General features: G+C 38.9%; 1 long non-coding RNA gene across 1 annotated transcript; it reads left to right on the forward strand.

Moving 5' to 3' along the window:
* Positions 1-3,394: 3,394 nt before the first annotated feature.
* Positions 3,395-12,055, forward strand: LOC147136546 (uncharacterized). The gene is made up of 3 exons (XR_015089726.1): positions 3,395-3,533; positions 4,665-4,701; positions 11,469-12,055. It is a non-coding gene; the product is annotated as an uncharacterized LOC147136546 (long non-coding RNA).
* The last annotated feature ends 1,411 nt before the right edge of the window (positions 12,056-13,466 follow it).

Below are 13,466 nucleotides of genomic sequence, written 5' to 3' on the forward strand. Positions count from 1 at the left end.
AACACCACATCCCATTTTTCATTAGTCTCTACTGGTCACTGAAGGCTGTAGTTGCACAATAAATCATTTGCAGAGGAGGAAGGCCACAGATTGTTGGTTGAAAGGTGTGATAACAGGCAGATTTTTTCCTTCAAAAAGACCAAAAATGATTGACATCCCTTCAGTCACGCCTTCTTTCTCTGATTGGTCGTTTTTCCATAGGTGCGGTGGTTTCTTGCAAATCAAATTAGAAACACAAGATGGCACCATAGAGGGCTGATTTCTTTTTTTTGGTCACATCATATTACTCATTCACTACAGGCAGTTTGAACAAATATGTTTATTATTGCAAACTAGCCCTTTAAAGTGGAAAATCAATCGAAACATATTTTTTTCAAGAATATGTTCCCAGCAGGCATACTGGTCGAAACAAGGCATCCTGATTAATATTGCGTTTGTGGAATATGAGTTAAGCAGCAAAATCCACTCATTTTTAGCCATCTCAGGGGGCGGCCATTTTGTCACTTCTGTCGACTGAAAATGACATCACAATTGCTCGGGGCTCAGGTAACGACCAATCATGGCTCAGCTTCAGAAAACAGGTCGGCCGTGATTGGTTGTTACCCTGAGCCCTGAGCAGTTGTGATGTCATTTTCAGTCGACAGAAGTGACAAAATGGCAGCCAACTGAGATGGCTAAAAACGGCTGGATTAACTCTTATTCCACAAACGCAATATTTATCAGAATGCCTTGTTTCAACTAGTGGGCTTGCATAGAACATATTCCTGAAAAACTATGTTTGGATTGATTTCCACTTTAATGATGCAAAATTGTAATTTGAATGTCTATGTAATTTCATAAAGCTTTTTAAAAGCCTAAAACAATTTTCCATTGGCCAACAAGCAGCCCAGTATGGTTCTCTCTGACTTTGGATGTTGAACAGTTGCTTTTCCTCATGCTTTTATGCTCCATGGGCTGTGACTCCACCATATGTCCTTTACCTGTCTGATTCAGCTGATGCATCGTCTTTGAAAATTGTAAGTAAGCACGTTCCAAAAAAAGAAAAAAGAAAAAACGCTCACATTGCTGTCACATTCCACTCAGGGAAGTTTGCCCCATTGGCGCAAAGCAATTACAAATCCAATGCACACACACACACAAACACATCCTCAGGCATACAGAGACAGACAAATTACCTCCCTGTCAGATTAAATCAGACTTGACATCCTTAAATTAATTTCAGTGTATATTAGCATTTCTTATTGTGTTTTTCCGCTCATTTTGTTGTGTCTTAGCTCGCCCTCCCAGGCTGGTCCTGAGGAAAGTCCCCGTTTGAAAAACGATGCAGTCATCTTTTCCACCTGTCCTTCCCGCCACACATGGTCTTTTTTTAATCTAAACACTGTAACTTGAGGATGCACATCAGAACTGTTGGTGTAAATACATTGGGATTTCATTTTCATTCCACACAAAATGTATTATTCAATCAGTGAAATGTGGTTATTCAGATGACATCTGATGGGATGAAACAATGAATCTGTGTGGTATGCGGCAAGCTTGTTTTACCATTACTAATTTGATACACTAATCCTTGTTTGAAACCCTACTTCCAAACCCTAGTTTGAAACCCTACTTCTAAACCCTAACCCTAGTTTGAAGCCCTACTTTTAAACTCTAACCCTGATTTGAAACTGTAATCCTAGTTTGAAACATACTTTGAAAAACTAACTGTAGTTTAAAACCCTATTTTGAAACCCCAATCCTTGTCAGCTCATCACCAAGCGCCGCACAAGAAGGATAACAACTCTGATCGTTTGAAACATCTGAAACATGCAGGATAGAGGCCCTCGAGGACCGTATTTGGACAACCCTGCACTAATGGGTTGGGTCATTACATCAATTTTTTAGCATATTATTTTATTTAAATTGAGCAGGTTCCATTCCTACAGCTTTGTCCCTTCCCTGCTTTTCTTGCTCCACACTGAATCGCTCGTCGCTAATCCTCACTATTCACACAAAGTCACGATCAGACACTCGGCGAGCCACTCAACATCTCCGCGAGAAGATAATAGCTGATTTCTCCCGTGCAGATTAAACTTGGAATGCAGGACCATAAACAAGTGCCTGATCAAAGCCCCATGTCACGGATTATGTACTTGAGAAATGATGTATGCTGGAATTGACACAGGTAAAGCCAAGAAATGTCAAGGAAGCTTGCGTCTTTATTGGTTTTCAGCTCAATTGTGGCCCACCAGTGTGGCGAGCTTTATCTCAGCGAATTGAAGGAGAAACAACACCTAAAGGTGAAAAAAGGGGTATCGTCACTTATGAGTGTCCTAACGGAAGAGCTGTTCCAGCCACTATTGTTGATTGGACATGATTATTTTTTTAACCCACACTTGGGAGAAATGGCTTTAATTTTGAGTGATCTAGAGACCATCCGCTGCTCTAGTGAAGTGAAAACAAAAAGGAGCAATTACAGTTACAATTGTCAAGGTTCGCGGTTTGCGTGGTGGTAGTGGTGGCAGAACGGAGGTCTCAAATGCATGACAGCTGGAAAGCAGCACAGTATGTAGCTTAAAAAAATAGAAATAATAACAAATAAATAAATAAATAATCACAAATCCATAACAAAAAAGGCAAATGAGGTACTGGGGTCAATTCAAATACTAAATTTAAAAAATCCAACAAATCAAAATTCCAAGTATGAAAAAAAAAGAGAGACACTCAACCAATAGAGGACACATAACCGCAACATCAAGAGAAACAATAAACAGAAAGCATGGAACTAAAATACGAGATAACTGATGATACAACGAAGGGCATCTGGACAAGACACAAATGGTTGACTGAGCTGATTGATCAATAACCGATCAAAAGTGAGTGACGCTGAGTTGAGTGGGCACAGTGCAGTGTAATGAGCAAAAAAGCAAATACCTCAAGTCTTTAATGTGTCGGCATAGTTATTGTGTTAACAACTAGCAAACAAATCTCTGGCCTATGCCCCACCCTTCAACACATTTTCATAGAAATTTCTGAAGTAAACACACACACAACCATGTCCTCCTTGCAGGGGCGGAGACAAGGGTGGGTGAGAGACTGCCCACCCAGTGAGATTCATGAAAAAATATATACTTTTACATTTTTAGTAAATTATGAAATTATTTGTGTTTTTTTTTTTTTTTAATTGAACATTAAGAATGGCATAATTGTGGTTGTCTAAGGAAGATCTGAACTTCATATTATTCGGTGTGTCATTTTATTTGAATATACGATATGTCGGGACAGGAGGATTGTGCGAAGTGAAAGAAATATTCAGGCCCACCCATTAGCCACGTTCTGGCTCCGCCCCTGCCTCTTTGGCAGTGGTGTAAAATCCAGGTCCAGAAAGCAAAATCACTGCCACAGCTGAGCTTTAGCCACAGGTGCTTCTCCTAGCACCTGCGGCTAAAGCCAAACCCTGTGGTTAGCTAGTTGAAGCAACTGTGGCCTAAGCAGAATGGTGGCAGCCTTTTTACTTTCTGGACCTGGATTTGGCACCTCTGCTCTTGGTGGTAATAATAAATGACACTCCTAAATCTTATCTGCAAGTTGGGACTTAATTTGTAGTATAACTGGGACATTGATCAATATGCGGCATTGTACCATTACACAGACCTTAATCATGCTTAGAAAAAAACAAAAAACAAGATAACACTTACTCACATGGCCATTTTCCTGCAAGGTTTGGCTCATAACACCAAGTAGTGCAGAGCACACATGCAATTTTGTTGCTAGGCAACATGGGTAATCTTTTTGGTCATGTGCCCAGAATGCAATCCAGGTCGAAAAGTGTCCTTCTCACTTGCCACTTTTTTATGCCATTGTACACCTTGATATAAAACTATCACAGCTTCTTTGTGTTGAAGTTCATGTTGAAGTTCTTGCTCAAGTGGGATTGTCAGGAGTACAAGCGTCTTGAAACGTCTTTTGTGAAAATTGTAGTCAGTGAGTGACCAACAAGAAGGGTGTTGTGCTTCTTGTCAAAGTGAGACAGTTTAGTGAAAATGGAAACCGAATTGCTCCAAATGGGGGAAGGAAACTCATTGGTATCTTTTTGTCTTTGGTAAAAGGTGTGTTTCATGGCCTAATTGATGGATAGCAGTCATAACCAGGAGCTGTGTCCTTTGACAGAACTTAAATACATATACCTGTGAATGCGTCAATCTTTTTCCCCATATATATATATATATTTTTTTATAACATGATGGATCCTCCCAAATGATTATGATGTGATTCTCCTTGTGATGGGATTGTCTGTACTTGTGTGCATATAAGCAGGGGCAGAGATATAATTTGGATTTCTTCTTTCCATTATGTTTTTAAAAGGTCCTCAGCCAATTTGAATAACCCAACACTTATGTTGAATTGTGGAATTACACCTTGGGTTTTCATGAAATAGTTGTACAGGTGATAAGAAAAGATCATCATGGTGACAGTGCTTTATACAACATGCTGGATTGGTGTACTTGACATTTAATTTAGTTTATTTCTTTGTTCCTGATTGAAATATATACTGCGCCAGTCATATCGATTGACATCATATTTTGATGTTTACTTGATTCTCTCAACTTCCTTTGGGAAAGCTCTTTGTCAATTATGCATATTTATTTCCTTTGGATAATTGCTTATTCTTTGTTTTCCAGCAAACCTTGAATGGTGAGCAGCAAAACAACTTTGATGGTGAGTGTTAAAGCCACAAAAGACACATTCACTTCAAATGAGCTTGTTTGTCACTTAGTTGCTAGCTAATGAGCTAGCTAATTTAATTCATTATCTTTCATACAAGAGCTTGGTTAATGAGTCACCCTATGTTTAATGCAAACCTGTCTGAGAAAGGAAGTGCAGTATGCCAGCGACTGTTAAATAATCAGTTGTTTTGTTCTGTTTTCGTGCACCCAGTCACTTGAAATAATTAACTTAGCAATGACTTCTTGCTGTAATGCGTGTATTGTAATTCCTTATCCAGTCAATGCTGAGGTGCAGCATCAAATGCAACCGTGACTTTTACTTTCATCCATCTATTTTTCATAGTGCTTGTCCTCATTAGGGTCATGGTATATTTTGAGTTGACAATATTCACAAGTCTCTAACTTTTAAAGGGGAAGTCAACGCCAAATACGTCTTTGCATTAATACGTTCTATACACCTTCACTAGTCTAAAAATGGAATTCAGTTTAATATTGTGTTTGCGACATGAGTTAAGCAGCAAAATCCACCCGTTTTTAGCCATCTGAGAGGGCGGCCATCTTGTCACTTCTGTCAACTGAAAATGACATCACAGTTGCTCAGGGAACTGGTAACAACCAATCAAAGCTCACCTGTTTCCTGAAGCTGAGCCACGATTGGTTGTTATCTGATCCCTGAGCAACTGTGATGTCATTTTCAGTCAACACTTTAGCGGCGTGTTAGCATCGGTAGCACAGGGGACCTCTGCCTGCTATTCTGGGGCTGAAGTTCGGGATACCTGCACTTAAGAGGGCGATTCTATAGTCGCCCTTAGATTATGGGGAGATGTCGAGCCAGGTGCTTTCGGCCTTAATGGGTTAAAGGAGACACACAGCATGACACACTATGCTAAACATGGTAATAAAACTCATTTAAATTAAGTGAGCATTTGTGAACCTAATGCAGGATGACATTGCAGTTGCTTGCCCACAACAGTGTCAGTCTTTTAATTTTGCCGCCCCTGAATGGGTCAACATGTTGAATGGGAGTCGTTTCTCTCTTTCACTTCCGTTTCGACCACTTCTTAGCTATTGTACAAATGATAGAAGGGCAAGAACACATTCATCCAATAGCCCCTGTGCCCTTTCACATCTTCCTGGTTCTATCGCTCTATGCAGGCACTCAGAGTTCTGTAAAAAGTCCATTAAAGCCTATCTTAATGAAGAGGGACAGAACACAATGGCTCCCCACGAGAGGTGGATGATGATGAGAGAGGTAGATGAGGAGTCCAGCTCAAGTGTTCGTCCCCCAGTGGACATAACTGCACTTACCAGAGGACATGTTAATGAATGGAAAGGCATAGTTTCAGGAGCTATCAAGTCCACAATCTCCTATTAACTCAGTTCCCACTGGAATTTCATGAATATACTCTGCCTTCGTATATCTAGCAACCATGTCTTTGACATGTCGTCTACGGACCATAAAAGCTATTGTTCATTCTCAAGCACAGAGTTAGAAAGAAAGTTAGAGCTCATTGAAGAAGGCCCTCATGAGTAATCACATAGTTTTCCTGACCTCGACTCAAGATGGAGGTTGTTTTCACTGATGACAAGCCTGTCAGTGAGATGAAAGTGCAGCTCCATCAACCATACTTAGCTTTGTGGTGAAATCTTGCCTGCCCAGCTTGTGTGTTTGGCAATTAATTTTGATGCAGGGAAATGCACAATCTTCAAGGGTTCCTTGAAGTATTTTTCAGAGTTGAGAACATGGTTGTATTACAGACCATGTGTTTGTCTTTTCATTCATTTAAATCGTCGTTAGCATTCACCGTGTTTCATTGCACTTGTCAAATCCTAGGAAAGGCAATATTTCACTTGGTCTATTTTTCCGCATGTGTAAATGAGTAAACAAAGCCATACCACAAAGTATTGCCACTAGAGAAGTGCATGATCACAGGTGCCCATAATGCATCACACCAGGCCTCCGCCATACAGCCGACATCATAAATTAAGCACAGCAGGTTAAAATGAGTTAATGATTTAAGATTTAAAACAGAATCCGGAATTCATCTTGACTGTGTGTGCATTATCCTACTGTATATTATTAGGGTTAGGGACATAATTCAGGAATAGCTCTCACACTTACTACTGAAATGCTTTCGTATATACTGTTGAAAACGCTGTCATAAACACTAGGACAACAAGAATAAATCTGACACTTTAAAAAAAAAAAAATATATATATATATATATATATATATATATATATATATATATATGTATATATATATATATATATATATATGTATATATATATGTATATATATATATATATATATGTATATATATATATATATATATATATATATATATATATATGTATATATATATATATATATATATATATATATATATATATATATATATATATATATTGTTGTTTTTTGTTTGTTTTTTTACAAAAAACGCCTTACTGTATATGGACGTTTTGTTTTTTTTTGTATTTTTTTTTTCATAAAAACCCTGTCTATACATGGTCGTTTTTTGTCTTCCAAAAAACGCCTTACTATATTTGGTCATTTTTTATTTATTTTTTTCCCAGTAACGGCTTACTATACATGGTCGTTTTTTTTGTCCAAAAAGCGCCTTACTATACATGGTTGTTTTTTTTCCACAAGAAACACCTTACTGTACATGGCCTTTTTTTCACGAAAAACGCCTTACGATACATGGTCGGTTTTTCTTGTTTATTTTTCCACAAAAAAACGCCTTACTATATATGGTCGTTTTTTTTTTTTTTCTTTTTTTTTTTTCAGAAAAACGCCTTTCTATACATGATCGTTTTTTTTTCTTCAAAAAAACGCCTTACTATACATGGTCGTTATTTTTCACAAAAAACGCCTTACTAGGAGTTTATAGTTTGCTTCATGAGGCCGAATGCATTAAACAAAATAGCAGCCTAATTACAGCAAACCAACAGGAGGTTGGTGAGACGCAGTAACTATCAGTCAGCGTAATCAAGTCAAGACAATGTATTTTTTACTATTAAATGAAGTCCTGTGTCAAATTGAGATAATCTCCTATTGCTGTTTATACCACTAGGTGGCAGAAGTGCCACAGGCATGGAGTTCAATAAGGCGATGAAGTTCATGTTAGTTTGCGTATGAAATCATTTCACTAGCATGTATGAGAGTATTTCACTAGTGTGAATGAAAGCATTTCACTAGCGTGTATGAGTGCATTTCACCAGTGTTTATGAGCAACATAAATTTCCCTAGTGTATTTGAAAGCATTTCAGGAATAAGTGTGAGAGCTATTCCTGAATTATGTCCTTAACGTCCACTCATACCCCCTACATGTCCAGCAAGACAGAATGTTAAGCCTGCATGCATGAAGCAAAGAGAAGTTGCTTGAAAGGGGTGTTCCCATTGAGGTGATGAATGGCCTAATTACTGGAGGCAAACAGTCCCTTGGAGATAAAAGACAAATCAGGAGCTACCACAGGGAAAAATTGGTGGATTACAGACCCCATCCTGCACGGATTAGAGAAGATGTCATGTGTTGATTTTTTTAGTCGGTTTGTCTTTTTCATATGTTGCCATACACACGGGTGACTGACAGTATGTGTGTGTCATCACTTATCATATATGCCATAATTTTGAGTGTTGCACTTGAGTTTACTAAGAGGTGTTTGTGTTTTTTTCTTGCTGAAATACGTATAATGTGGTTTGGGCTATTTGATGACGTGACAATGGTGAAAGCAACAAACTGAAAAAAAGAACAGTGGAAGTGCATTGCTCATACCATATTAATCACAGCTATAATCCCAAGGAAGGCTCAAAAGATGGTTTCGGATTCAGGAGGACGTGCAGTTGTTGAGCATGTCTGTACAAAGTTTATTTTCAACTACTGGCCTGGCATGTATGTCACAATGCTTTCAGTTGTTTTTGTAAGTTGTTTTTTTGCAGAAATGTTGTCCACTAAACATGAAACTTAAAAAACAAAACAAAAAAAAACAAAGGCAAGACATTATATTGTATTTGTGCCCTAATTTGTCACAGTTTTTGCCTAAAAAATCAACATTTTCCTTTTAGGGCTCTTTATTCTACAGGACATCTTAAACCAGGGGCCTCACTTATCAATGTTGAGTATGTCCAAAACGACGCTGAACGATGATTATGCAACTGACCGGGAAAAGTGCGCACTTGTACGGGAATTCTAACATACACATACCTGTACGTATGCACAATTATGGGACAGCGGAATTTGGCAACATATAACCAGGGGTTAGCATAATAAACTTAAAGAAAGGTTACTGTTTAATAAAGAGAAAGTTGTGAATACAGATACGGAGATTTAAAACAATGCACTTTTGACAGAATCACAACATAGATCATTGATATGATAAATATGCATTATTTACATCGAAAATGTGTTATTTTAAAGTCTTTGTGACGAAACTGATGAAATAGGAAATTAAAATAGTTGATTTTATAGTAATTCCGATATGGGTACACTTTGCACACATTCGCCAGTCAGATTGTGGTATAATGCACAGTGGCGAAAGCAAATAAGAGTGCACCTTTGTGGAAATGATTTCCATAACTGTATTCTGGAACATGATGACCAAGGGCCAAGGGAATTATGTCAACAAATACCACATAAGATCATCATTTTATTTATTTCGATTGTCTGGCATGTACTACCACCAATGTCATGACTTTCACATCTAACAGCCTTTTTTACCACACATGACACAGCTCCCCCTCCTCCTCGGCAGCGGGACTTTTTTACTCAGACTCGCTGTGTGTCAGACGGGCAATTCATCCTCATTCATCAATATTTTGAAGCAGATCTAATGCCTTCTCTTCTATGTAAGATTTTGTTTTGTAGATTATGGTGACCAGCAGTGTTTCTCAATAGAACCGCTTGTTGCTATAGAGACCTGGCGGCGCCATCCCAGCGCAACATGCGTGAGATTAAGTAGAGCAGTCAAATTAACTGGCACACCATGATTAAAGGAACAATGGCTTGTAACTATTTTTATATTGTTTAATACCATAATATTTCACCATGGTAATGAAATACATACAGAATTAGGAAAAGTCAAGAGGCCAGGAGCACCTTATATCTATATACGCAGAGTAATAATAATTCAAAGTTTAAAAACAGTCAAAATTACTACATTCGTAGTTCTAGTGTTAACGACAGTACAGCTCATGCCTTTTAAATTGCACCTTGGAGATGAAGAAAATGTATTTTTGATGGATTGATTGGTTGAGATGGATCTGATTGATGCAATAATAATGCCAAGATGTGAACCAATCAATGTTATGGAAGCTTAAATAAATACTGTGGCGACATCTGTGTGTAATATTGCAAGATGGCACTCCTGGCACTGCGACAAGACGTACATGGAAGAGTTACAACAATTACAAGGCAGCGAGCATTCAGGGGCAGCAAAGATTTCATGTCCTATGACCGACTAATAAGTCAATTTTAATTCCTTAGAGCCATGCTGTTTGATCTATCTGCTGAACCGAGCACAACTTTAGAGGTCCACCTGACGGTCCCGTGCCACACCACTCACACACACGCATACTTTTGTTGATGCTAAAGCTTGGCAGAAGCCTACACCCTATTGAATGCCGTTTCATTTTGCTCGCCTTAATCGCCAAGATCTTCTCTTTCGGTTCATGCTTAATCAATGAAAAATCAGTTCACTATATAAAAACCTCATTTAAGATTTGGCATCTTGGATCAAATCCCCCCGGCCCTGAAAACATAATGTATTATATAATTTTCTAAATTGCTCATTTCTTCTTTCATTTCAGAAGCAAACAAGATTAAATGCTCTCATAAGTATTTGACAAAAACAAATTATGTGCGTGCAGTTGTGTTCATCATGGTGAACATAAAGACATTAAGACAGTCCCTGGTGCACTCCTGTCTGCGTCAAGTCCAGACGGAGCATCTCAGCACTTTTTTTTTTTTTTTTTTATCATCGATTACACAGCTAGTCAGGAGGAGCTACCATGCCTGTTGGGGATGGGCAAACGCACGCACACACACGTACACATACACATGCGCACACATCGCCCAAATGAAGCAAAAGTGTGGAAGCATTTTTGAACCGTTTATCCATCCAATGTCTATTCCACATCCCATTGAGGGCCGCAGACTGCTCCAACCTATCTTGACTGACTGAGCAAAAGGTGGACTACAACCTTGACTGGTTGCCAGTCAATCACATAAAGAGACAGAGAACCACCCACAGCCTTTCTGAGTGGGAACTGAACCCCCACTTGTTTCATAGAAGTCAGGCAAGTGAACTGCTACACTATAAGTGATGTTTTGCTTCGTTGACTCATTGGAGAAGCCGCTCGCCGCATATTGTGTAGATCGCGCTTGGTGCGTTGGGATCACCTGTCGCGATGAATATATTTCTGGTAGGTCTCCTGGTATTGCCTATGAAATGCACCTTACTTCTTCTTCTTGGGCATGTGTTCTTGTGTTGAATCCTGAATGGGCCTTTTCCCCATTGCAAAGAAACTACACGATGTCTGTTTTTTTTACTCATTTTGCCAGCTTGGAGATTTCATATCAGCGTTACAGCGACCGAGACAATTAGCACCTTAACATACGTCAAGAGCCAGTCATAGACGACGGATGTAACAGAAAGAATCGGGTCACTTTTCAAAATAAAATATTTTTCAGCCTTGAATAATAAACCGGAACAGGAAGTAATGTAAGTTTTTTTTTTTTAATTCTTTAATTTGTGCAGCTCACCACCCAGTGGTTGAGGACCGCGCGCCTCTCCTGCGCTGACATTAAATGGAATGAGAGGAACTACTCCCATTGGCCGGGAAGCAAGTCAACTGTGTTCACGCCCACAATGACGCAAACGCCCGTTTCAACTGTGCATGTCGACAAGAAAGGAAACTGCACCCATGCGCTTTGTGCTAGGCTTGTGCTATTGGCATCAAAATAGAGCTCAGAGTGTTCACCTCGGTTAGGTACACCCCACGAAGCTCGAGCAATACTATCTTAAAATTTAACACTTTTAACTCTTTTATTAGATCTCCTCATGATGAGGCTGTGATCTAAATAGATATTTTTTTAAATATTTTTTTATGGCTCAATGAGCTTTGGAGTGGTTGGGCAGATGCATTTGCAGACTGTTTTTGTCCCCTGTGTTGACGCATGAACGTATCGCATCCTTGAATGTGACTCAAAGGTCAAAAGGTTGCAGGAGAGCAGAAGCTTGGGAGTGAGAGGTGGAGCTCATATTTGACACCACCAGTGGCTCAGCCTCGCAAACTATTGTTGCGTTCATTCCCCGGAAGGGATGCCAACTGACAGGAGAGGCAGTGCCAAGGCAGACGGGAAATCAGCAGGTGGCATGCTTGGAGTGTGGTGCAAGCATACAAGCAAGATTTGATGTCCCCTCCCACTTCAGCACAACTTCCTCACCTTCTCATTCTCACCCACCTCTTCACAGTATGGACTGTTTTGTCCTATGGGATGGAGGACTAAATCTTGATGAGCCACTTTTATCCTGCTAACTTTTTACTGTCACAGTCACTTGCAGCAAATTGTGTCATCAGTTAATACTTTTCCTGGGAATATGAAAGTGATGCCGTTAAGATCTTAACGATACCTCATAAATGCCCCCAAAGAGTTTAATGTTATTTGTATGTACTCAGAAGTATTAAAAAAAACAAACAGCTAAATACAGAATGTGACATCAAGGACTGGCAACATTGAAGTGAATAACATTATACGTAACATTCAGTTTAGTTGACTGGCTGTTCCTCCATTAGGTTAAATGCGAGTAACCTGAGCAAGACTACTGGGCACATCCATCAATCATTTCCCTTATTTAGTGGGTACTTACTTTTTTTACTGTACCTTTTTCAGATCATATGTAATGGTCTACTTGTTTGCTATGGGATGGACAACTGTTGGCCGGTGGGCCCCTTGATAATAAAAAAGATAAAAATGTATTTTTTCTGTGGAATACGGCTGTAATGGGGGGAAAAATCACAGATAATAAGGGGCAAACCCACTTTTTTTTTTTTTTTAAATTACTGAAAAAAAAATGTGAAAATGAATCGACTGTAGTTATAAGTTGTAATATCACTATTCACCACTAGATGGTAGACATGGATTAATTGCGCTTACGCTGGGTTTTATACTGCCTTATTCTACAACATGAGAAGGGCTAACATTTTTTGGGGGGAATGAGATACAGGACAAACATAGTACCTGAATAATATTACAATTTTGAGTGAGTACATTTTAAGCATTTAGCATATATGCACATATTTCATCCAAATCTAAAATAGCGTTTATGTCATACAGCTGGTTAAATAGTAGCACTGATGAACAATTGTGGCCCCATGCAGCGTTTAAATTGCCCAACCCTGCTATAGATTAACAGCAGGTGTGTTTTGGATTTTCTGTCATCACAGTATAACCTAATTTCTGCTTAAGATGTAGTTGCATTGGCAGAAATCCGAAACATATCTGTATCATATATAATCACATATGGAGGACGCCTGATTCCAATCAGATAACATCCGTTTTTTATTCCTCCAAAAAAACTGATGATTTGAAAGTGTTTCAAGACAGCAAGTCCTCGGTTTACATACCGTATTAGATATGAGGCTTTGATTACTTTACAGTTATGGCCTACAAGTGTTTTTCACACAAATATTAACAGTAACTTTACTTGCGTTACGACTGCGTGAGCATACGTTAGTGAAAAATTCTCTTTGCT

The sequence above is a fragment of the Filicampus tigris genome, chromosome 14 (genome assembly GCF_054856515.1).
Source record: "Filicampus tigris isolate MCC_2025a chromosome 14, RoL_Ftig_1.0, whole genome shotgun sequence".
NCBI lineage: Eukaryota > Metazoa > Chordata > Actinopteri > Syngnathiformes > Syngnathidae > Filicampus > Filicampus tigris.